Here is a 27,448-nt window from a genome sequence, read left to right as displayed (position 1 = left end):
AAACACTGGTGTGCAAAATGCAACTTTATTATTCCATAACAAATTAATTTCTAGTTGGGGCTCCCAATTCTCCAAAGTCAACTTGTGGCTGTTTCCAAATATTGGGGGTCTGAAACAAATGTTAGTCATTATGAGGGGTTATGGACCCTAAACGTTGATAGCCCTCACATGCATCTTCTGATTCACCAGCACCCCAGTGGGTTGATGGGATGTGCTGGATTTTCATTGCAATGCTGGTTGATGCTGAGGAAGCCCTGCACTGGTCTACATAGCCCCTTCAGGTCCAGCTATGCTAACTGTTTCTTCCATGCCACTTTAGAAGCACAGAATCATTCTGCTGGTGCCCAAGGATCTTGGTCTGCTAATTGTGACATCGTCTAATCCAAAGACTTGCTCTCCTTCCCAGAACCCGAACCAGGAAAACAGGACCCAGAGTCCCTGGATTTGAGACACTGCATAACTCTATTCTGCTCACTCTTCCATCCCTCCTATTCTTTCTTCTCCCTATTAGCCAAAGGGAGTGTCTTCTACTTGAGGCAAGAAAGCCTGCTCTCCCACAAGGTGCTTCTTGTCAACACTGTATCCATGCCCAATGTCCCAAATCGCCTCCTCTACCCTTAGAAGGGGAAGCCAGGAAGAGCCTTTTTGTTCTGCTTTCCAACCTGTCACTAATTTCCCTTGAGGAGATAAGCACAGAGGTGGATCCTACCTGAAGGGAGCAAGGAGAACGTTAGCCAGAGAAAAGGAGGAGGGGGGAAAGATGACTTCCAGGAGAATAAATACAAGCTTCCCTCTCAAAAATGTTATTTCACAACATTATTACCACCTCTCCTTAGCCTCATCAGGTTTCTGGAACAGGAAGATTAACCTCACCTAAATCACATGGCTAAAATGTCTGTGAATTACTTTGTATAATTTTTACGTGATGCATTATGTAGGAGAGCAAAATTTACCACCCCAAAATGTGTCTCTTTGGCATGAGGATTATTTTAGGCTCATTATTTTTAAGAAACAGAAGACTCAGGAAGCTTTTCTTGTTACCTCTCCTGTAGCTGCCTAAAGAATGAAGACTGTAGATAGAGAACCTGTTCCAGGAAGGGAGTATCACCATTGATAAATATAGTATGAACTAGGTGTGTAGACAGGGAGAAACCTAGTAAAGTTTGTTTGTTAAAATTCCTCTGTGTCCCATTGTCTCTGCATGGCCCAGAAAACATTTGTTTACCAAACATTTGCTTTTCCATCTCCATGTCAATTGCCTTCCTCCCCTCTGAGGTCCCAAACCACTCCTCTCAGCATCCTCTTTTGTCTTTAACTGAGAATAATATTTAAGGTGAGGGTTTCGGCCATTTTGGCCAGTTACTCAGTTCTCTGGGTCTCTCTCGTGTATACATGTTATTACATTTTGTTGATTGTCTCCTGTTAATCTGTCTCATGTCAATTTAATTCTTAATCAGCCAGAAGAACCTAGAAGGGTAGAGAAAAATTTCTTCCTTCCTGACAATTGTTCTATCCCAGTTTTCAATTAGAGAAAGAAAATACGGGCTTAGAAGAAGCACTTTCTACTGAACGCCTAAAAAAATATTGGGAGTTAAGAGAGTTAACATTATTTTAGTCTCCAAATTTTTACTGATTAAGAAACTAACCTGGTTGGTCTCTTTTGTAATATAAGCACCAGATCCATCAGAAGTAATACAGAGTGAGTGCCTTCATTTTGAGATATGTAACAGTCTTTTCCCTGGCTATTAACCTGAGAAAGGACAACCAGGGCAGTAAAGCATCTGTTTAGTGGCAAAATCAACCAACCAAACAACAAATACTGAGCCTCAAGCAGCATATTTGAGATAATCCAACTTGGCCTCCATCCTCAAGTCATTTGTCCCTGTCCAGGCATAGAATGAGGTTTAGGGGCTTAGTACTCAAAAGCACCATAGATGCCATGCTGCTCTTGAAACTGAGGGCAGTCATCAGTTATATCCCTTAAACTATAACTTGCTTAATAAATAATATCCTGTAACCTGCATTCCCTGACCGAACTTGCTTTAATTGTTTAAGTTGCAAACCCTCCAAGCTTCATGTAGCTTAGGCAATATATCACAAGACTCCTTTAACTGCCCCCTATAGATATAATACCTCTGACACATGGGTTTCTATAGTAACAGTTGCTTAAGTTGTTTTTTCCAGGAACACAGGACTAGCCTTGCCCAGTTCAATCTGGTCAAGACCACTGACTATTCAACTGGGTCTGCATGAGTGTCTGCTGGATGACGATTTGATGTCAGAGGACCAAAAACTCCACCTTCAGATCATGATAATACTGCCATTTTCTGAACATGTGTCGTACGAAAAGGCTATGTAACTCAGATACACCTGTGCAGAGCCACAATAACTTGCCTCCAATTATTTTTCCCCACATCTCAGACCACCCTGTTTCTTTTTTTTTTTTTTTTGCGGTACGCGGGCCTCTCACTGTTGTAGCCTCTCCCGTTGCGGAGCACAGGCTCCGGACGCGCAGGCTCAGTGGCCATGGCTCACGGGCCTAGCCGCTCCGCGGCATGCAGGATCTTCCCGGACCGGGGCACGAACCCGTGTCCTCTGCATCGGCAGGAGGACTCTCAACCACTGCGCCACCAGGGAAGCCCCAACCTGTTTCTTTATCCCATAAATATCCCAAACCCCTTACCTTTGGGGAGGCCAACTGAGACTTGTTCTCCCATCTCCTCACTTGCCTCCCTCATAGATAAACCCTTTCTCTGCTGCAAACTTCAGTATCTCAGCATTTGAATTGTTGCACCACAGGCAAACAATCCTGTTTTGGTAACAAATTTGGAAAATCAGCCAGGAGGTAAGTCTAGATGGACCATTTGCTGTAGTTCATGGGCCCCTGGGCAGCACTGAGAGACTACTGAGGAGTCCAAACAGCTGCCTGGCCTGTTTGTTCCAGGCACTGTCCCCAGAATTTCCTCCAGCACCCAGCCTCTGACCTTTGGCATTTGTACATAATTTTGCATTGCAGCTGAGAAATGGTTTCTGGATCTGAAAAATGTCTTTTGGGTGAGTAACCCTGTTAAAAAGTATCTGTGTCTAAATTGTCTGATAATTTCATCCAGATCATGGGTTCAAGATGCACCCGAGGGGATTCTGGTAGGATTGTGTGTTCGAGGCATACCTTAAGGACAATATGAAAGGTTACAGCAGCTGAGTTACCCTAAACCTGGGTTTGAATCCAAAGGTTCTCATCTCTGGTCTGGCATGTCTCTGTTCTGGCCTTGTTTGTTTATGCCCATCTACATTTGATGGTCTTATTTGTTAAGAACTGGCTATTTAAGGCTGAGTTTCTTGATGGCTGTAGCAAAATTCCCCTAGGAATCAACTTTATGAGGGTCTTCTGACTCCAAAGAAAAGAGGCACTGTTCCCTCTGGTCCTTTGGGATGTTCCCAGGTAACTGGGGAATTTATGGAGGTGTCGGGGCATCCAACTGAAATGTGTAACAGCCTCATAGGGACCCCCATTAAGAAAACAAATCTTTTCAGGCCTTCATTGTTCACAGGAAAGCAGTTGGCATTGGCAGCTCATCAGGGCTCACTTGCCTGTCAGCTCTCAATAGTTTATGCAAGGATCACACAGCCACGGTGTAACCAGGACCCTTAGAAAAACTTTGTTACTGTGGCCACCTGCAAAAAAACCCCTTCAAAATGGGAAATGTTCATTTGATTTCCCCTTGAAGCTCTCTAGGCTGTATTCTCCAAAATTGGGTGACTTTCAATTATTAATCCATGAAAGAAAAAAAGATGATACTTGTTTATAACACCACATGGCCACAATGTTCTTTAGGCTGCAGAGGAAAAATGGCCAAGATGGGGCTCTTGTGACATTCCAAAACTGGGTTTGTGTACACAGAGAAAGTGGGCTTTCTAGGAGAAACTTGCATTTCTCTCCCTGTGCCTTTGAAGTGTAAATATTCTACCAGAGCTCTCAGGAACTCCTATCTTACTCCTATCTAGACCATCTCCAATTTCTGAGATTGAGAGGAAAAAAGGAAGAAAGAAGTCTTTTTAAACTCAACTCAGAAAACTGTGAGATCTGTCTGTGTCTATTTGGGTGTATGTATGTCTATGTCTTTACCTCCAGATGGTTTCACCAAAATCAATTTGTAAACGAACTATATTTAATGGGCTAAAGAGAAAGTAAGAGCTTACAAATCAAATATCAAATTTTTCTAAATGTAATATAAACTAGCATAAATTTTGTAAAGTACCATATGATCTAGGATTAATCTTTAATGAATGAAAACAAGTTTAAGTTGTTGGTTAATTAATACAGAAATGTCTTTAGAGTCATCAATATTAAGTATAATTCCTTTCTTTTACCTAGGTTTACCAAAAGTCAAATAAGTTCATATTATTTCAGCTAAAAAAATTTATCAGCAAGAAAAATAACTAGATATGATGAAATTTTAAGTAAAATAATGTAAGTGAGATAAAAGTTTTGGGGTAAACTTTTTAGGAATAGTTATGTTTTAGTACTGTTTACTTAAAAATAGTTTCTCCAGATTTTTTCGGTAACTTGAAACCGTTAGACTTGCTAAATTAAGTTAAATGATGGGAATGCATTGAATAGCCAGATTATTTCCTAATTGTAATATATATGTAAATAAAGCTACTAGAAATAATAAGGGCTACATTTCAGTATGCAAGAAAAGTAGGATGTGTGTTTTCAGTAAAAGAAGGTATGAGGAATGGAAATGTAATTTGTTAAGGGAAAAGAAAGTAGTTTTGTCGTAAAATTGGTTATTTCTAAGTGGAAAAGAAAATAAGGGACAAACTAATATGGATACAGGAAATTATGGAAGGCTTATGGAAAAGGAACCCTAAGAAAGGAATTTTGTGCATGGTCAGAACTGGCTAAGATTAGATTGAATTTAATTAAGTAAATGAATTTTGATATTAAAGGTAAGGTTGTACAAAACTAGAATTTGGTTTTCTCTTTGTTAAGAGAACAAAGTTTTTTTGGAAAACATTTGATACTTTCTATAAGAGATTGTAAGTTACTTTTTTTATTTGGGGGGGTTGTTTTTTGTTTTTTTACCTTTTAAGTGATCTGTTGTAACTTTCTGTATTTGTTTTTGAAATCTTTCATTTTCACTTTGAGTGAACAAGTATTCTTTCACAGTGACCTATGATCCTACTTGACCAAGTGTTCACATACCTTTTCGATATTTTTAACAAACTTCCCCAAAATCAAATTTTAATTGAAGTTCTTTTAACCTCTAGATAACTTTGGGATGCTTCAGAGGGCCCCTGAAGCATCTCAGGGAGAGAGGTTAAACTAATCAGGCTTATTTGGTATATTAAATTACATGGGAAGCATTGTCAAATGAATGGTGATAAACCTTCTTAGATTGTATTGTATGGGTAAATGTCATTAATATAAGAGCTCTAGAAATTATATGAAATTTCTAAAATTTGGATATGTCCTGGTATAATGTTATCAGTCATAATTCTATATTACAGTGTTGTATGTCACGGCAATAACCAACTTTCTTTGTCAATTGCATTGTAATCAGGTCTTTAACTCTGCCTTTTTAAGTCTTTTGTCATTCATAGACAGTTACTGTTTTACTCTGATGCTTTTGCAAAAATGCGTTATCTTCAAGAATACTTATAGAAAGGACTTTTTGACAAGTCCAGGTTTCTGATAACTTTCAGATCATACTGCTGAAGTGAGTAAGAAATTAAAGAATTCTAATGGAAAATATGATGGCTTCATAAAACTGTTAACAAAAGATTAAGATCAAAGATTAGTTACATAGGACTGAGTGAACTGATGAATATGGTTATAATTTTTATGGTTCTTGTCTGAAATATTACTGGCTTTTCATCTGAGTTTTCCAGATATAAAGAAACCTTTTCTCTTAAGCTAATTATGACTTATAGAAACTTGGTAAAGTCTACTTTTGCAAGTAGAATTGAAGCATTTATCTTTTCTCTCTATCTGGTCCCTCCAGAAATTGGAAAGTCTTAGGTTCCCAGCAGGCTTATCAGATATTCTTAACTAGCTTGTGCACAGTGAAACTGAAGAGAACTGACTCGAATTCATATTTCTCACTTAAGAAGGGCCTCTGTGATGGACTGGTCTATAGAAATATTGCTGACCTCAAAGTCACCTTAAAACAATGCTCAAAGAGAGGAGAAACAACACCCACACCAGGATAAAAAGAAGATGACAGCAGTAATAGACAGTTGATCCAAGAATCCATACCAGGACTGTAACACCCATCCTACTAATTCAATTGTATCTTTATCAAATGTTTGTCTCCCTATCAAAATGTAAAGGTATTGTTTGACTTATAGCTAATACTTTTGCCCTAATATTCAGGAGAAAGAAAAATTCTCTTGTGAAATTGTCACATAGTGTAATTACTCATGCATATATCATTGCTTATTTTTAGTCCAATGCTTAAAGTTCATGTGTAATGTTTGTGGGACAATTTTATATAATTGACAAAATGCATAGGCTATGAAATGTTTCCCTGTTGGCATACCTCTGTGCTTTTTCACTATGTCTGATTAGTTTCCCCCCACTGTGTATAACTAGTGTATATATATATATACATACATACTTACATAAACAAAAAGAAGCCTAACACCAAGGGACATGATGGATCCAGGGTAGACAGCAACCACCCTGGCATTGAGGGACAAATATTTTGCTCATAAATGCTTTCTATTGAAAGATTTGCAATTAAAAGGGGGAAATGGTGGAGGAAATGTTCACATATTGAGGTATAGGTAAGTCAATCGGGCTTATACATAATATAATTTAAACTTTATGCTAACCAGAATAGCCTATTTTGCAGCCTGTCAAATATACATTGTACATCTGCTTTAACCATTGAAGAAATGATAGAGCTAGGTGGTTACTGTAGATGTAGTTTCAGTTGCGTTCCTGTATAACTGAGAACTTGAATTTTCTCAACTGTATCAGACTCAAGGACACTATCCACACCTCTGCCCATTTGCAGATTTAATTATTCCTCCTGGACACTGCCTTACCATGACCCCTGGCTTGACGATGTCTTAGATGAAATCCCTAAAAATAAAAGTCTAAATTTTAACAATATGTCTGGCATTCTGTGTGCCCCCTCAGTGTATATGTTTGTCTGAGATTCTAATAATCAATCTTGGGACTATACATATCTGGATAGTTGGTGAATCAGAGGCACCTGCCTACTAGGGTACTTAGCCACTCTCTGTCTGTCCATAACTTCAATGCAACTCAGCATTGGACTGGTTCTTTAAAACTGCTCTCCAGAATGACAAGGGATGCCTACCTGCCTGGATATCAAGAGGACAGATTTTGGTATATGTTTGGTGGGGAATTGGATCACATGAACATATGATTAGGTATCTTTTGTTTGCCCTGGGCATCATAAATGAGACTGCCACAGCTATTGCTACCCAGCAAAAGGAAATTGATTCAGTAGCTAAAGTAGTCCTAGATAACCATATAGCTTTGCACTATATACTAGCTGAACATGGTGGAGTGTGTGCTACCTCCTATTGTGTGTACATTAATGCTTCTGCTGAAGTGGAGACCCATAGAGACAAAATCTGGCTACAACAAGTATCCTCAGAAGTGCCAGGCCCAGACTGTTTTTCAGGACTATTCTCTCATTCCTCAGGGAATAAGATCTATGTTCCAGGATTAATTAAAATTTGGGTTGTTACTCTTCCCCCTACTTCTAATTGGGTACCTAATAATAAAATGGGCTATAAGATGCTGCACCAAAACAGTAGACCAAGAAATTAAGATCTTGATTATGCAGAGCATAAGTCCAAAGCCCAGTACAAAGGGATATTTCCAAGTGAGTTCAAAGTTTCATTCCTCAACCTTTGTTATACCTGCACCCTTCTTCACCAGGAAGTAGCCAGAGCAGTCATCACCCCTCTTCCCTCAAGACTGAGGAATGGTCAAATGATAAGGAGGACTGAAACTGAGGGCAGTCACCAGTTAGATCCCTTAAAATGTAATTTGCTTGGTAAATACTATCTTGTAACCTGCCTTCCCTGATCAAGCTTGCTTTAATTGTTCTTTAAGTTGCATGGCCTCCAAGCTTCATGTAGGTTAGGCAACATGTCACAAGATTCCTTTAACTGCCCCCTATAGACAGCACCTCTGATGTATGGGTTGCTATGGTAATGATTGCTTAAGTTGCTTTTTTCAGGAACGGGGACTAGTCTTGCCCAGTTCAAATTAATTGAGACTACTGATGATTCAACTTGGCCTGCATGAATGTCTGCTGGATGATCTTTTGATGTCAGCGGGCCAAAAACTCCACCCTCAGATCATGCTAACGCCACCATTTTCTGAATATGTGTCCTGTGAAGAAGCATGTAACTCAGATACACCTATGCAGAGCAGCAATTACTTGACATTTTTCTCACCTCCAATCATCTTGCCCCACATCTCAGACCACCCTGTTTCTTTAACCCATAATTATCCTGAACCCCTCACCTTTGGGGAGGAAATTTTGAGATTTGTTCTCCCATCTCCTCACTTGGCTGCCTCTTGAATAAATCCTTTCTATGAAAATCTTGGCATCTCAGGGCTTGGCTTGCTGAGCATTGGTCAGGCAAATGAACCTGGTTTGATAATACTCTGGGAAGGAAAATCTAGCAGAAGCTACAGACTGGCCATTCACAGACAAATCTAGCTGAAAGACACGTCCTGTTTCATATGTACTGTGTATATTATTAAAATTATTATTGAGCCCATATCTAAAAACCAGATGATTTCACATAAAAATATGGAGCTCTGATTTCCCTTTAAAAATTAAAAGCTCAGTTGTATTTGAGTCCATATTCCCATGTGGTAACAGTAGGCTAGAGTGAGCACACAGCTCCAATTTGCTCTACTCCCCACCAATCCCTGTTATCCCTCTATAATTCTTCATCGTTTTTTCCTCTATAGCTTCTGCAGGCATTTGAGTTCGTGACCCAGGGCCAGAGGCTGTTGGGTGGTCAGAGCCACTGCTACATCCCTGGGAGACACTTCTGTTACCAAAGCAGGTTCGTTTGTCCCATGTGCAGCAAACCAAATGCTGAGACATCGAGGTTTGCAGGACAGAAAAGGTTTATTCACAAGGCAGCCAAGTGAGGAGATGGGAGAACAAATCTCAAATCCACTTCCCCGAAGGTGAGGGGCTCAAGCTCAAACTGGACATAGGTGACTAAAAGTTCCTAAAAAAACAACTTGGGTGAAACATCTTACTGTTTAGGCTACATAATGCTTGGAGGACAGGCAAGTCTTTTACAGCAATAATTAAAGTGGTCACTGAAGGCAGGTTACAGGTATAATGGAGTTAAATAATGAGTACCCTCGGTTTCATTTCCTCCTACTGCCAGAACCACATATGGCCAATGTTGTCACTATCACAGTTAACTCAGAACCCGTTTCTTTCCTCTTAAACCCAGGTGAGTTGAGTCTTTGCAACATAAAGTATTCATACTGATACTTGGAAGAAGATAGGTTCCATGAGCTTCTGTAAGTTAACACTAGGGATGAAGCTTCCCCAATATGTCACTCAAGGGTTGTGATGAGGAGAAACCCATTCCAGCCTCAGTGAGAAGTGTGTGCCTATTCTTATCAGCTCTGCCCAACACCTAGTGCTGTAGGGGTATGGTTTCCTTCCCTATACGAATACAGATCCTAGAATGGAAATTAGCACTGTTGAAGAGGGGAAGCAGGGAAAGACTCCAGAAGGCCCAAACAAAAATAGCCTGTACATTCAAGGAATAAAGTATGTCCTTCCCAATTTTCCACAGTGGTTTCCCTTCCCTAACAAATAGTCAGATTTTATCCTTGTATGTGGATCATCCTTAAACTGACAAATTTAATGTCTTTTTTGAGGTCCAAGCTACAGCTTTCACATTTACTCTTTTACTTCATTTTGACATGAAAGTCCATAAATGATCTAAGGCAGTGATCATTACCCTTTTGAAAAATGAGAACTCCGGGACAAAGCAGTCAACTGGCTCACCCATGGCCCCATTTCTTAGCAGGAGAGGCTATATCAGAAGTGAGTGCTGCAAAATCTTCTTCCATTTCTCTTCCTACTAAATCACGCCATGGCCACTTACTCTACCTCACCTTAGCTAGAACTACTGTAAACCATTATTGTTTTGCATTTAAATAGTGATGTTTAAGAGAAAATAAATGAAATTATGATTTTTCAAAGCAAAAAATGATGAAGGTTTGCTTTCTTTATGAAATGCTCCTGATTTGATAATAAAACACTAAAGTACACTCATGCCACATCCATGATATATGTAAATAATGCTCCTGAAATATTTTATGGGGACAAGTGTTTTAAGTTACCTTTTTATTAGTAATTCAAATTTGCTCTGACTAATATAATTAGCCATTCTATTCCACCTTATCAGAGGCAATGGCATGGCAGAGTTTGGGAGCATGGTTTAAGGTGTAAACTGACAAGATTAGCCCTTTAACATTATGGTTTAATAGACATGACCAGTCACCAATGTAACATTGAGCAAATTTCTGAGCAAAGATGAGTTAGAATAAGGGGCAACAATTATTAATATTTATTTAAGTCTAGGGAGAAAATTAAAAGAAAAAAATCATCATTCACATCAACGTTTGTTCAGAACATAGAGGCAATTACTACCCAACCACTGGAATGACGGCTGCATGGACTAATCACTAAGAGAGGTCAGAATCCAGGTCTTAGATTTCAATTATGTCTCACTGACACTGTCATTTTATACTGAGTGGAGGGCATTGGCTTGAAATTATTCCTAGGTTAAAGATTCATTCTAATACAAAAAATTTTTTCATGTAATTAACAAACTGTCCAATTTGAGCACTGATTTCTAAGACAGTTTCCTTCCATGACACCACATTCAAAGATCCATAAAGCAGCCTCTTTTTTTTTTTTTTTTTGGTATTTATTTCACATTCCTCCAGCAGATCCCACAGTGTTCAAAGGACTGACAACCAGAATTGGCACAGTGGTTTCCGCTATTTGCCTTGTATCTGAGGAGAAACAGGTTGTAAAGAACTAATCAAATACTGTCCTCACAAGAGCAGGCGCTGGAGATGCAGAGAAGGAAGGCACTTACTGCCAGTCTCCAACTCCCCCTCTGCCGGCACTCATGCACCTGCAGTGACCCCCAAACCCCAGAGGCTGGACTCAACATGGAGAGAATCCAGTTAATATTTGTGAGTAGACGAAGTGTAATCTTCATAAAATATAAGAGCAATCTAGATTCATGCTCTTTAGTGGGGAAAATATCATTAGGATAATTGACTGATATATGACAAGCTGCAGCTGGTTTGCCTCCTGCTGGATCCTGGGTTTGCCCCATGCAGAGAAAACCCCAAGAACTCATTCAAATATGTCACTCATCCCTCTTGTGACGGCTTTCACTAAATAGTTGAGGTAGAGAGGCTCTGAATGGTGCTTTTATTTTTTCCATCAAGTCATTCTATATTTGCAAAATCAAGTTATTTTCAAATGAATGGATGTTAACTTTTTACTAAAAGTCATGGAGAACTATAGCCTAGGAGGCATGTAACTTCCCCGGAATTAGTCTGATGACTGAAGGGGTGCCATGCAGCCCTTCTCACACCTGTTTAGATATGCTGTGAGCTCCTGGGAATAGAAAGGCCAGAGATGTGGAGGCAAACTCAGAATGCGGCGACCTGATGGAGAGGGCAAGACTATTACGGCTTTTAAAGGCATGCAGTTGACTATGCACATTAAGAGGATGAAAAAAAGGGAAGAGAGAAGAATGACAGTGGGGAACAGGAGACCCTGTGTGAATTCAGCTAAAATACTGACGACTGCTCATGCCCCACTGAGACCTAAAATTTGGAAAACTCAATGCATTCATGGAGGAAGAGTGAAAAAATAATAATTCCATAGTGCACGACTAGGAGTGAGGAGCTGAAGTGTGGGGACGAGCACAGGGCGTGCAGTTCAGTGTGCTCACGCAAGCTGAATTGGAAAAGCTAAGCTAGGCGTGTCGTTACAGCAGTGAAAACTTTTGTAAAATGTGCAATCCATCAGAGGCTGATACATTTGTAAAATAAATTTTAAAGGAATTATTGGAATAACAATTCCATGCTTAGGTGCGGTGGCAATGCCAGACTGCTGATAACTTGTGAAATGCTTGCTCTTCAATTCTCTGCTATGCTCCTCCCAGACCAGGAACAGAAAGTTCAACACTGGGCACCAGTCTGTGGACCACATTTTGAAAAGCACTAGTTAACTCCACAGAACCTGATCCCTAAGGATGACACATGCAATGCATACTTCAGCTTGGCAAAAATAAGAGTCCATGGAATGACTTTTCAGAGGCACAAATTCTGGGTTCCAGCTCCCCAGAAAAACCTGGACACTGACAACAGAGATATAACATTAAAGTCAGGGGAAGTTGGTGGCACAGAAGATGAGGGCAGGTAGGAATTTGTTAAAACAGAAATGGTACCATGAAAAATAGTCTAGTGACACAAAGATGCCTTTAGAGGAGATAGAGAGAGCCAACAAGAAGCATAAATCATAGGTGAGTTAAGAGAAGAGTACGCAACTTAGAAACAAATGACAATGAAAACACAACACAAAACCTATGGGATGCAGCAAAAGCAGTTCTAAGAGGGAGGTTTAGAGCAATACAATCCTACCTGAAGAAACAAGAAACACCTCAAATAAACAACCTAACCTTACACCTAAATTATTTAGAGAAAGAATAAAAAACCCCAGAGTTAGCAGAAGGAAAGAAATCATAAAGATCAGATCAGAAATAAATGAAAAAGAAATGAAAAAACAATAGCAAAGATCAATAAAACAAAAAGCTGGTTTTTTGAGAAGATAAATAAAATTGAGAAACCATTAGCCAGACTCATCAAGTAAAAAAGGGAGAAGACTCAAATCAATAGAATTAGAAATGAAAAAGGAGAAGTAACAACTGACAATGCAGAAATACAAAGGATCATGACAGATTACTGCAAGCAACTATATGTCAATAAAATGGACAACCTGGAAGAAATGGACAAATTCTTAGAAAAGCACAACCTTCCAAGACCGAACCAGGAAAAAATAGAAAATATAAACAGACCAATCACAAGCAATGAAATTGAAACTGTGATTAAAAATCTTCCATCAAACAAAAGCCCAGGACCAGAGGGCTTCACAGGCGAATTCTACCAAACATTTAGAGAAGAGCTAACACCTATTCTTCTCAAACTCTTCCAAAATATAGCAGAGGGAGGAACACTCCCAAATGCATTCTATGAGGCCACCATCACCCTGATACCAAAACCAGACAAAGATGTCACAAAGAAAGAAAACTACAGGCCAATATCACTGATGACCATAGATGCAAAAATACTCAACAAACTACTAGCAAACAGAATCCAAGAGCACATTAAAATGATCATACACCATGATCAAGGGGGGTTTACCCCAGGAATGAAGGATTCTTCAATATACGCAAATCAATCAATGTGATACACCATAATAACAAATTGAGGGATAAAACCATATGATCATCTCAATAGATGCAGAAAAAGCTTTCGACAAAATTAAACACACATTTATGAAAAAACCCTCCAGAAAGTAGGCATAGAGGGAACTTACCTCAACATAATAAAGGCATATATGACAAACCCACAGCCAACATCATTCTCAATGGTGAAAAACTGAAACCATTTCCTCTAAGATCAGGAACACGATAAGGTTGTCCACTCTCACCACTATTATTCAATATCGTTTTGGAACTTTTAGCCACAGCAATCAGAGAAGAAAAAGAAATAAAAGAAATCCAAATCGGAAAAGAAGAAGTAAAACTGTCATTGCAGATGACATGATACTATACATAGAGAATCCTAAAGATGCTACCAGAAAACTACTAGAGCTAATCAATGAATTTGGTAAAGTAGCAGGATACAAAATTAATGCATAGAAATCTCTTGCATTCCTACACACTAATGATGAAAACCTGAAAGAGAAATTAAGGAAACACTCCCATTTACCATTGCAACAAAAAGAATAAAATACCTAGGAATAAACCTACCTAGGGAGACAAAAGACCTGTATGCAGAAAACTATAAGATACTGATGAAAGAAAATAAAGATGATACAAACAGATGGAGAGATATACCATGTTCTTGGATTGGAAGAATCAATATTGTGAAAATGACTATACTGCCCAAAGCAATGTACAGGTTCAGTGCAATCCCTATCAAACTACCAATGGCATTTTTCACAGTAATAGAACAAAAAAATTCACAATTTGAATGGAAACACAGAAGATCCCAAATAGCCAAAGCAATCTTGAGAAAGAAAAACGGAGCTGGAGGAATCAGAATCCCAGACTTCAGACTATACTGCAAAACTACAGTCATCATGAAAGTATGGTACTGGCACAAAAACAGAAATATAGATCAGTGGAACAGGATAGAAAGCCCAGAGATAAACCCATGCACATATGGTCATCTTATTTTTGATAAAGGAAGCAAGAATATACAATGGACAAAAGACAGCCTCTTCAATAACTAGTGCTGGGGAATATGGACAGCTACATGTAAAAGAATGAAATTAGGACTCTCCTTAACACCATACACAAAAATAAACTCAAAATGGATTAAAGACCTAAATGTAAGGCCAGACACTATAAAACTCTTAGAGGAAACATAGGCAGAACACTCTATGACATAAATCACAGCAAGATCCTTTTTGACCCACCTCCTAGAGAAACTGAAATAAAAACAAAAATAAACAAATGGGACCTAATGAAACTTAGAAGCTTTTGCACAGCAAAGGAAAACATAAACAAGATGAAAAGACAACCCTCAGAATGGGAGAAAATATTTGCAAATGAAGCAACTGACAAAGGATTAACTTTGAAAATTTACAAGCAGCTCATGCAACTCAATATCAAAAAAACAAACAACCCAATCCAAAAATGGGCAGAAGACCTAAATACACATTTCTCCAAAGAAGATATACAGATTGCCAACAAACACATGAAAGCATGCTCAACATCACTAATTATTAGAGAAATGCAAATCAAAACTACAGTGAGGTATCAGCTCACACCAGTCGGAATGGTCATTATCAAAAAATCTACAAAAAATAAATGCTGGAGAAGGTGTGGAGAAAAGCGAACCCTCTTGCACTGTTGGTGGGAACGTAAATCGATGAAGCCACTATGGAGAACAACATGGAGGTCCCTTAAAAACCTAAAAATAGAACTACCATATGACCCAGCAATCCCACTACTGGGCATATACCCCGAGAAAAACCATAATCCAAAAGGAGTCATGTACCACAATGTTCATTGCAGCTCTATTTACAATAGCCAGGACATGGAAGCAACCTAAGTGTCCATCGACAGATGAATGGATAAAGAAGATGTGGCACATACATACAATGGAATATTACTCAGCCATAAAAAGAAACGAAACTGAGCTATTTGTAGTGAGGTGGATGGACTTGGAGTCTGTCTTACAGAGTGAAGTAAGGCAGAAAGAGAAAAACAAATACCGTATGCTAACACATATATATGGAATCTAAAAAAAAAAAAAAAGGTTCTGAAGAACCTAGGGGCAGGACAAGAATAAAGAGGCAGTCATAGAGAATAGATTTGAGTACACGAGGAGGGGAAAGTGTAAGCTGAGACGAAGTGAGAGAGTGGCATGGACATATGTACACTACCAAATGTAAAATAGATAGCTAGTGGAAAGCAACAGCATAGCACAGGGAGATCAGTTCGGTGCTTTGTGATCACCTAGAGGGGTGGGATAGGGAGGGTTGGGGGAGATGCAAGAGGAAGGAGATATGGGGACATATGTATATGTATAGCTGATTTACTTTGTTATAAAGCAGAAACTAACACACCATTGTAAAGCAATTATACTCCAATAAAGATGTTAGAAAAAAAAGAGAAGAGTGCCCATAACAGCAACTGCAGAGGCAGGAGGTGGATGGCCCCTGAAACTTCCTGGGTGGTAGGTGGTAGTTTTGTCTAGTATCTACCTTGAAGCCATAGTCTGATCCCCATTGACTCAGAGCAGGGCTGCTCAAGGCTCTAGAGAAATGAGGACCCCACCACTGAAACCTGCCAGGAGGCTGAGAAGAAGGCTCAGCTCATCACATTTACCCAGGAAGTTACACATCATTGCCCTCTATTTTCCTGATGGCTGGAGACACATGTTGTCTCTTCATTTTATTTATGTATGTTGGAAGCTTTGCAGCTTCTCCGTTTATTAAATCTTCTTTCTGCCTCTTCCCAGAAGCTCCTCTTTAAGAACACATAACAGTTCAATGTGCAAATTAGTGTGGTTGATTTATAATTCATTTTGGAAGAGCAGCTTTTAAAAAGACAAAGGGAATTAAGCTGAGAGTTAAGCTTGATATGTACATGCCTCCCTCGGCTTTTGAATTAGGTGTGTTTAATGGGAACGTGGACACTAGGGCTGTGGGTAGTGGATAAAATCTATTGGCCCTGCTGATACCAAACATTCCAACTGTCAGGGGAATTCATTTTGGAATACATAAATTGAATGTGCCTGGACAGGCTTTGAAGCACCGTTAAAAAAGACCTGGCTCCTCCCTACCTTTATCAGGCCACCAGGTATCTCTTCTGTGAAAACACTGCTCTTTCTCCAAGAGAAGCTCAAATCCCAAAGCCCTTCATCATAGCCACCTGTGGAAAGTAATTTTGAAATTTTCATTGTAGTCCCTAGTGAGGACCAACATTCCTTCCAAACACTGACAGGACCGGTGGTGTTTTCCACCTGGTTAGAAGGTGCTGTTCCCACAGCCCCACTTGAGGAAGCTTTAGCCCCAGCAGGAGAACTAAAGGTGCTGGAAGGATTCCCAGAATTCAAAAAGTTGAGAGATGGAAGGAGTCTGCATTGTTCCCTCATCTACATTGTTTTATGTAGTGTTAGGAAAATTACAAAAGCATACAAAGTTTGAGCAGAATTCTGTTAGGAGAGAGGGAATCAGGCTAGAGACAAGAAAATGAAGGGAATGTCAAAAAAGTAACTTTAAAGAAAACCCTTTCAGCAATTCACCTTTGATCAGAGTAAAACCACTTCCAACTGTTAGGCATGAAGCAGTTTCTGACAAACTAATCCATTTTATTTTTAAAAGTTTCAAAATTATTTTAGAAGACACAATCAGTATCTATGAGAAAAAAAACTGTTTCTATTATAGGGCCATACTTTCATATCTTTAATTGAGAAGAATTGCCCTAGAGGATGATACCCTTGGTTCACACTGTCCAGGATTCTGAGTTTGATAGTGACCCCCAGGGACATGTCTGAAAGAGCTTGGGTGTGCTGCTTGAGGTCACCCTGAAAGAGAAGACTGGTCCCAGCTTCTCCAAGAAGCCTCAGTCATTGAGAAAAGCATGCACACCCTATTGGAGTCCATTACCATCTCTTGGTGTTTCATAAATTTACAAGATTGCTTTCTGCTCTGAGTAGTAATTCTGATTATTATCAGTTTACGTTTTTAATGTTTTAAGATTTAATAAACAAGTCAAATTTCTACCTTATGCATCCCTTTCCAAGATTTTCTAGATTTAAACCATGTTTCTTTAAAACTTTCAATTCTCCAAGATTTTTTTAGGTGTTTTTAATTTGTCCACACATGGCATCTGAATTCACATTGTAGTTGCCCTTTTATGGAACTTTTCTGGTTACAGTAATCAGAAATTAAATCTACAGTTTTACATTGTGACATATCTCTTATAAGCTGTATCGTTTCGAGCAATTCTACTTTTACAGAGTTGAGAACTCCCTCACACTACTAGTTCCTCATTTCCTACAAGCAATCTTAATCTGCCTCCTGAGTACTTTACTTTCCAGTGTGTAAGAGAACACAGACACACACACACACCACTGCCCTAAACTCAGCAGTTTCACATATACTATCTCTTTTAATCCTGAAACATTACTGTCAGGCATATTTACCGTCCTAATTTTACAGTCAAGAAACTGAAGCTCTCTAAGAGGCAAATCAAACTAACCAAAACTATACAACTAGTAAAAGGTATAGTCACAATGTTAAACCAGGTCTTCAGGTCTCTTCATATAATTTCTTTATTACATAAAGGAAACATGGACACTTTAATCAATAATTATAGAAAGATGTCATGACATCACTAGCTAAATCAAAAAATAGAATACTGCCAGGAGCTCAGTGAAGCTGTTCGTGTGAACTCCAATGATCACCCTCTTTTCTCTCTGAAGATAACCACCACCTTGATTCTCATATTGATAATTTTGTTTCTTTATAGTGTTATCAGCCCTGAATGCATCCCTAAACAACATAATTAAGTGCTATCTGTTTTTGAAATTTACAGGAATGGAATCACATAGCATGAATTATTTAAGTCTTGTTTTTCTTTCTAAATTTGTATATATGCTCCTCCCTATAGCTATAGTTCCTTCATTGGCATTGTTGTGTGATATTCCACTCTATGCAAAGCTGATGTTCAGGAACACCTCTGTCCATTGCAGTTATTTTCAGCCAGTGTCACTCTGATTGGGTCCACTTCTATTCTGGCTGGTTAGTGCCAAAACCATAAGAGTTTGAACATCACTCTGACTGCATGTATACATCACAATACATTTATTCCATTCTAATGTTGAGAGACAGCAATCCCCCAGTTTTATATGAATATTTACTATTATTTATTACTGTTAAAAAGAGGCTTGAAAGGAAATACTTAACTTATCAGAGAAACTTTTTCTCTACCTATATTTAACTCTTTTTTTCTACCTATATATAATTTATATAACCTAAAGTTCACCAGTTTGAAGTGTGTATTTACAGAATTGTGCAAACACCACCACTATCTAATTCCAAAATATTTTTGATCATCCCCAAGAGAAGCCTTCTACCGTTAGCATTCACTCCCCACTCTCCCTTCCCCACCCTAGGCAACTAGAAATCTACTTTCTCCATGGATTTGCCTATCTGGACATTTCATATAAATGGCATCACGTAATATGTGGTCTCCTGTGATGGACTTCTTTAATTTAGCGTAATATTTCATTGTTCATCCATGTCATAGCATATGTTAGTATTTCATTACTTTTTATGACTAAATAATATTCCACTGTATGAATATACCACATTTTGTGTATACAATCATCAGTTAATAGATATGCAGGTTGTTTCTGATTTTTGGATATTATAAATAATGCTATAAACATTTATATACAAGTTTTAATGCGTAGAAATGTTTTCATTTCTCTTGGGTAGATATCTAGAAGTAGAATTGCTAGGTCATACAGTGACTTTGTTTAACATTTTGAGGAACTTCCAACTGTTTATCAAAGTGGATATACCATTTTTTACATGTCCACCACCAACATATAAGGGTTTCAACATGTCTACATATTTGGAAATACCTGTTACTGTTTGTTTTTTTATTATAGCCATTTTAGCACATGTGAAGTTGTATCTTAATGTGATTTTGAAATTTTCATTTTTCTAATGATTAATCATGTCAATCATCTTTTTGTGAGCTTATTGGCCACTTGTACCTCTCTGGAGAAATGTCTATTCAAATCATTTGCCCATTTTAAACTCGTTTTCTTTGTCTTTTTATTATGGAGTTATAAGAGTTTTTATTTATTCTGGATAAAAGTCTCCTATTAGTTACATGATATGCAGATTGTCTTTTTGTTTTCTTGATGGTATTCCTTAAAGCACAAAAGTTTCTAACTTTGATAAAGTCAAAATTTTCAGTTTTTCTGTTATCACTTGTGTTTTTGGTGTCACATCTAAGAAATTATTACCTAATCCAAAATTATGAAGATATATTCCTGGGTTTTTGTCTAAGAGTTTTCTTGTTTTAGCTCTTATCTAGGTTCATGACCCATTTTGAATTAATTTTTAAGTCGGTATGAGGTAGAAGTCCAAATTCATTATTTTGCATATAGATATCCAGTTCCCCCCAGAACCATTTGTTGAAAAGACTGTTCTTTCCCCATTGAATTGTATTGGCCTTTTCTAAAATATTATGTAATGGTAAAGTTAAAAGTCAATAAAAATATTGTTTATGAGTGTGGTTGTTCTGTAAGACAGCTATAAAAATAGAAAAAGTTTAATACACATATAGCATATATATTATGTTTTAATAGAATAAGTATACACATAGATGTGTACTATGTAAACTAAAATGATGACAAAGAAGTGCTGGTTAGAAATGCTATTTCCTGTGGTTGGGGCAGATGGTAGCACTATTGAGAAACCATTTGAAATACTAAAAGAAAATTTTCTTGTCAAAGCAAGAGGACCAGATTACAGAGAAAATGCAAGACATAAATAAATGGGGGAAGACAAGACCCCTACCTTTGGTAAGTGTTTAACAGCTAGAATTGATAGACCAAGACTTATCACCACATAAGTCAGGCTACATCCAATTGAGGGGATACAAACTTTAAGTATGCCAACCCAAATGGATGGGGCTTACTGATTATGCTCCACTGGAGCTCCTGACAGGTGTCCCTATTGGTCCTCTCACTCGCCTCTGAGCCCAGGAAAACTGTACAGGCTTGTAATATTAACTATCAGAATCTGAATCCTTCAAACCAGCTGAAACAGGCATAAGCTCCCACCCCTTGCACAGCTTCCTTTTCTGGTGTTAATTCTCTGAACAAAGAGAACTGGGAAGAGGAATTGATGATCTTTCAAAGACTAATTTTGTCCCTGTTCCTTAAGTAGACTTGGTACAAAGTTCTCTGTTAAAACAGGGGGAAAAAAAGAACTTGAATTAGGATTTTTGAAATCCGAATGCAAAATAATCCCTAAGAGCATTATATCACTCTTGTCTGCATTAAAATTCATCTGTTACTTGTGGACGCACTTAAACAGCCCTTTAAGATCTCTCTGTCATCTTGGGCTTCCCTGGTGGCGCAGTGGTTAAGAATCCACCTGCCAATGCAGGGGACACGGGTTCAAGCCCTGGTCCGGGAAGATCCCACATGCCGCAGAGCAACTAAGCCCGTGCACCCCAACTACTGAGCCTGTGCTCTGGAGACCGTGAGCCACAGTTACTGAAGCCCACGCGCTTAGAGCCCGCGCTCTGCAACAAGAGAAGCCATTGCAATGAGAAGCCCGCGCACCATAACAAAGAGTAGCCCCCGCTCTCAGCAACTAGAGAAAGCCCGGGCACAGCAACAAAGACCCAATGCAGCAAAAAAGTAAATAAAATTAATTAATTTTAAAAATAATATATATATAAAAAATATCTATCTCCATCTACTTGGCCCTTCTAGTTTTACAGCTTCTGCAAACATGAAGACTTCATGACTTTGGGATCCCAGTAAGGATTTTCATTAAGAATAGTTCTACTAATAATGAGACAAACTGATTGGACCCTAAATTGAGGAAGAGAAAACTATGAAGTGACTTTCTGGGGGACAGTTGGAAAAATTTTAAGAAGAACTATCTACTAGATAATTTTATTGTATCAATCTTAAAGTTCTGGATTGTGATCATTATTTTGTGCTTATGTAGGAGAATATTTTTGTTCTTAGGAGATAAATGTTAAAGTATTTAAGAGTGAAGGGTCATGATGTCTGTAACATACTTTAAGATGGTTCAGAAAAAATAAATCACACACACATGCACAAACGTGCATACACACATACAAACACAGAGAAATGTAAAAAGTGTAGCAAATGTGCAAAATGTTTCATTTGGAATTGACATTGCTGTACATCTAAAATGGTCGAATATCAACAATTGTACCTAACAGATTAAGAGTATATAACTGAATCTAAATCAGGTTTTCTCAACATTGCGACTATTGACATTGTTTTAATTCTTTATTGCAGGAGAAGGGTGATCTGTGAATCTGTGAAGGATGTTTTAGTAACATCTCTGGCCTCTGCCTTCCAGACGCCAGCAACACCCTCAATCATCCAATCAAAAATGTCTCTAGACATTGCCAGATGTCCCCTGGGGGCAAAATCTCCCCTAGTTGAGAACCACTGATCTAGAGAAATATGCAAGAATGTATAGACAAAAGGTACTTTTCTTTCAACTTTTTGGTAGATTAAATTTTTTGCAAAATTAAAAAGTTAGAAAAATAATAGATAACATAACATATGTGATTTATATATTAATAGTACTATTGATTAATTAATAATTTATAAAACTGGTTCTGTCACCAAATTTTGATGAATTTTGTTTTTCACACTTTTAAAGGGCTTTCACACCAAAGCCCTTAAGAACTTAATTCATAGACTCCTCTAATACTTTCGCTTGACTCCATACTTGAAGCAGAAACACTTCATTGTGCCCCTATTCACCTGAGCTATAGGGAACACAATAGAACAGAAAGGGAATTAACATTGACTGAACACCTACATATGGCAGGTGTCACTTTATATCATTTATTAAAATTATTGTGAGAGGCAATTCCATTTGTACAGATGAGAAAAAAAATTCAGAGAACCTGATCATGGTGACATGACTTGTAAGAAAGTAAGACCTGGAGTACAAGACTGAAACCAACTCTAAAGTTCACATTGTTTCACTATACAAAGGAAATTTGCTGGCCCCTGGCCTGTCTCTGTTACAATAATAACACAAATGCCTATTACATTCAAACAAGTTTAAACTAAATATTGGACATTCTATTTTTAAATTTCTTGAACTACTCTACTTTATGGTTGAGTCAACTCTTCTTTTTTCTCTCTGTGCCCCCTCATCTCTCTTTCTTTCTTGGCTCTTCTTTTACTGCCACATTCCTCTTGATTTTTTTCATGTAAGCCTATTCTCTCTGTCTCTCCCCACTCCAACTTGTTTGGCTTTTTCTCCTATTGACCACACTCTCAGGGAATTATCTTCTGCACTTTCCATCCAACAAACACAGGCTAAAAAAATAATTTTCCTTAAGAGGAATGCTGGTGGTAGTTGCTAAAACTTTCTTACCTTCCTACATCTGGAAGTTCTCTAACACCTTTTTTTTCAACTTCTCTGTAGATTTAAAACTTTTCTAAGTAAAATGCTAAAAAAAACATAATGCCTTGAACATAACAAGCACTTAATAAACGTTAGACGTTGCACCATTGTTGTTCTTATGTAAGAGTAGCCGTTTCCACCAGGAGTTTCTTCAAACATAAAGAAAAGCAAATACAATTCACTTCTGGTAATTGTAAAACTAAGCTTTCAATTTGATTTGGAATACCTTTCATTAGCTAATATTTGGTATAGTAACTTTTCCACTTGGAAACTGGTTTATTCTTTGGGATCTACTACCATAATGTAAGACTAAAGTTTTAAAAGTATCTGTTCATTGGAGATACAAGACCATGCTTTAAAAATGTTTTTTTCCTCTCTTCCACTATTTTTGAGTCACTCACATCACCCAACCTGCCCCTTCTCCATCCTCATTCTTTCTCACACAGTTTATTTTCCTTACATTTACCAATACATTGACAAGAGGAAGAGAGGGTTCCATTTTGAGGTAAAAGAAATACTGTCGATCTTGTATCTCAACTTTCTTTTCCAGGCAATCTAAAATTTGTATAAAATCTTCTCATCGTCATATATGGGTCCACTAGGATGCACTAGAGGTGACAAAGCGGTATTTCTTTCTAATGGGTATGTACACACAGAGTGGAAAAGGCAGAAGGGGTCTTAAATGAAAAGGTAGTACTGAAGCTTGGGAGGGGTTGGAAAGAGATGAGGGAGTGGAAGCGGAGAAGGAAGAACATGCAAGAGAATTGGGCTTGTAAGAAGAACCAGACTAAGATTAGGGGGACAAGGGTGTGCAATACAGGAAGTGTTCAGAAGCACGAAAAAAATCCCTTCTTCCACTGTTGTCCTTGGAAGGAGTGCTTTGTTCGCTTTCTCATGTATGGAAGACCCTAACTCAAACAGATCTCAAATAAACAACATGTTTTTAACTCTGTGCCATGGTGTCCCCAGGTGTTTGTGAGCATCTTTTGCAGATCACAAAACTGCAGGTCCAGAGTCTCCTCCCAGACTCTGATGATTCAAAGCAAGAACAAACAGTTGGAATTTCTGTCAAATTGGCAGGCTGGCGGGGAAATAATTTGGAGTCATGGAGACATTTACTTCCCCAAAAATCATTCACAGTTTAAAGGAAAGAACACAGTAGAACTGCATCCTCACCATGTTCTCACTGAGTACCATGAGAGAATTCGCTGAACTTCAGGTTACTTGGGCTCTGAGTAAAATGGAAATAATAAGAATACAAACATCAAGATTTTCTGTGAAGCACAAATAACAGAAAGGTATACAAGTGTTTTGTAAGCTTTAAAATATTATAAATAATTGATTATCATTGCATGTACACCATCTGTTAGGCCTGAGCACAAGGCAGATGTGCTGCTCTATTTCTCCTCAAGCAGAATTCCTCTACATTCCTGCCTGAGTGAAATTTTCATACTTCATAGTTGTTCTGAACATCACCAAGAGAAAGATGAAGAAGAGGAAGAAAATAAATCGTTGAATGCCAAGAACATCCACGTAGTACACAGCCATTCTCTTTAAACAAGGAGAAAACAGCATTTTACTACTCAAAGCTCCAGGCAGTTTCCCTCTTTAGGGAAAGATAAGTGAGCTGTAAAGTATCTGCCCTGGCAACAAATTCATGAATCACAATTACCTGTTTCTTTTGGATATTGGATCTGCTAATTACCCACCAAACTTTAGATTGGACAGCTGCTACCTGACATCGTTTGGTATCCAATATGGAATGATTTTGGCAGAGAAATGGTTTCTCTTTTCCCAACAGGAAAATGGAAAATGAATTGGAAGACTTTACTAATAATTAGTAAAAACATTTAAAAAAACCAAACCCATAGCTCTAGGTGTTTGAACCTTGGATTAACTGTTGAGAGTTAAATCACTGGTTAAGGAAAAGTGATACTATATAAGTTGATGATCTGTTGAAAGTAGATTAAAAATGGGAACTGACCAGTGAGGACTAGAAATGCTACTAGATTAAAAGAATAACATGTATTTTAAAATCTGTATTTAATTTTGGCTTGTATTATGAGAGGAGACATCTGGAACTTGGGTGTTGGTGTTGAAATTACCAGTAGCATCTGTTCATCCTTGGTTTTACCCCTTGAATCAGAGGAAAACTACATTGTATTACAGATCTCTGGGTAAAATAGTAGAATGAAAATATGGCATGTTCCATTTAATCTGCAAGTGTAAAATAATGCTGTAATAATTTTCTAATTTTAGTTTTAGGTTCTATTCCTAGCCACTAATTAAAATGATTCATAAATGCTTTCATTTTTTATATAATTCATCATTTATGATTTATGGAAGTATCAAATATAAAAGCTAAGTTTTCTGTTTTTACTCAAGAAATTAACAACTAGGAAATGCTAAGTAACTTGGAGTTAAGAGTCAGCAAATGTCCAATAAGCTGTGTAGAAATCAGCCTGCTTAATTTTTTTTTAATCCTGAAAATGTTCAGCACAAATAAATCTAATAAACCATCTAAAGCAAAAGGGAAGTGGGAGAGTTTACAAAACAACTGGGAAAGAATACTCAAGGTGTGTGTCAGTTATGAAATTTCACTTATCGTTAGTAGAAAATATTGATTTTCTTTAACAGAAAAGGGGAGTCTTGCCCATGGATGCCCAAACAACCAGTTGATTTAGACCCTAATAGTTAATCCTTTGCATGAAAAAAGAAGCAAACTTTTTGTTGCAATAGCTTATCAACAGAAAGACAACTGAATAAAGACAAAGTAGAAGATACAACAGTAATGATGTTCCAGCACGTGTATACAAACTAGCAAAACAACTAAAACATCAGAGCAAGATTTTCTACTTCTTCTTTCCTCCCTTCCTTCCTCCCTTCCTTCTTTTCCTCCTTTCTTCCTAACTTCTTCATTTCACTACTTTCTTTCCTCCTTCTAATTTTGACATTTTAAAAGTTAATTTTACAGGGTTTTTTTTTTAATTTCAAGGAACAGTTTCCAACCAATTACAGAATTTTAGTGCTTTAGTATTTAAGTAGTCCCTCTCCATCATTTCATAAGTGAAGAAACTAAGGGCTAGAGGGGGGTCCCATTCTGTTGTGAAAGAATATATCATTACTGTTGCATCTTCTGCTTTGTCTTTATTCAGTTGTCTTTCTGTTGATAAGCTATTGCAACAAAAAGTTTGCTTCTTTTTTCATGCAAAGGATTAACTATTAGGGTCTAAATCAACTGGTTGTTTGGGCATCCATGGGCAAGACTCCCCTTTTCTGTTAAAGGAAATCATTTTCCACTAATGATAAGAGAAATTTCATAACTGACATGCACCTTGAGAATTCTTTCACAATCGTTTTGTAAACTCTCCCACCTCCATTCTGCTTTAGGTGGTTTATCTGATTTATTTATACTAAATATTGTCAGGATTAAAAATACTAGCTTGGGGACTTCCCTGGTGGTCCAGTGGGTAAGACTACACACTCCCAGTGCAGGGGGCCCAGGTTCCATCCCTGGTCAGGGAACTAGATACCACATGTGTGCCGCAACTCAGAGTCTGCGTGCCGCAACTAAGAACCCACATGCCACAACTAAAGATCCCACATGTTGCAACAAAGATCCCATGTGCCACAACTAAGACCCAGAGCAGCCTAAATAAATAAATAAATATTTTTTAAAAAACTAGCTTGTTGCCGAGCAATGATGAATACATGTGATAATTACTGCTGAGTTTTTATTTTTAGAAACATTCTTATATGTAGGTATATAAATTTTAAACTTTCTTGGCCATTTTCCAGCATTTATGCTTTCTTCTAAAAGAATCAACAATACAAGGATGTTTAAAGTAAAGACTAAACCTCTCTCCTCCCCACCTCACTCTACTATCCATTCCACCCACCTCAGGTGTCCAATGTTAATAGACTTGTACTGACTCCTTGGTAATATATATACACACAACGTAACTATACATATATAGGCTATTTGTTTGTATCTTCTCTGTTTTTTCCCAATATTGACTTATAACGTATATACTTTGTAGTCTTCTCTCTGCTGTTTTATTTTTTTCATGTGTCAGCATACATGGACAGCCCTACAAGAATGTATGTGTCCATATATTTTTGCAGTTTATACCTATGCATAAATACATAATTTTACATTATGCATTGAAATACGTGTTGGGGAGTTTCAAAGCAATACTGCTTTTCTCTCTCTCTCTTTTTTTTTGTTGTTTGCCTGTTATCACTCCCTCTCTTCCTTGAGGCTATTCATTTAAACACACACACACACACACACACACACACACACACATACACACACACACACACAAAATCTGTTTTGTGAGCTTCTTTTTCTTTCTTTCTTTTTTTAATTTTTCCATTTTTTTTTATACAGCAGGTTCTTATTAGTCATCAGTTTTATACACATC

Source organism: Neophocaena asiaeorientalis, unplaced genomic scaffold, assembly GCF_003031525.2.
Source record: "Neophocaena asiaeorientalis asiaeorientalis breed wild unplaced genomic scaffold, Neophocaena_asiaeorientalis_V1.1 scaffold150, whole genome shotgun sequence".
Lineage (NCBI taxonomy): Eukaryota > Metazoa > Chordata > Mammalia > Artiodactyla > Phocoenidae > Neophocaena > Neophocaena asiaeorientalis.
This window is presented reverse-complemented; position numbering follows the sequence as displayed.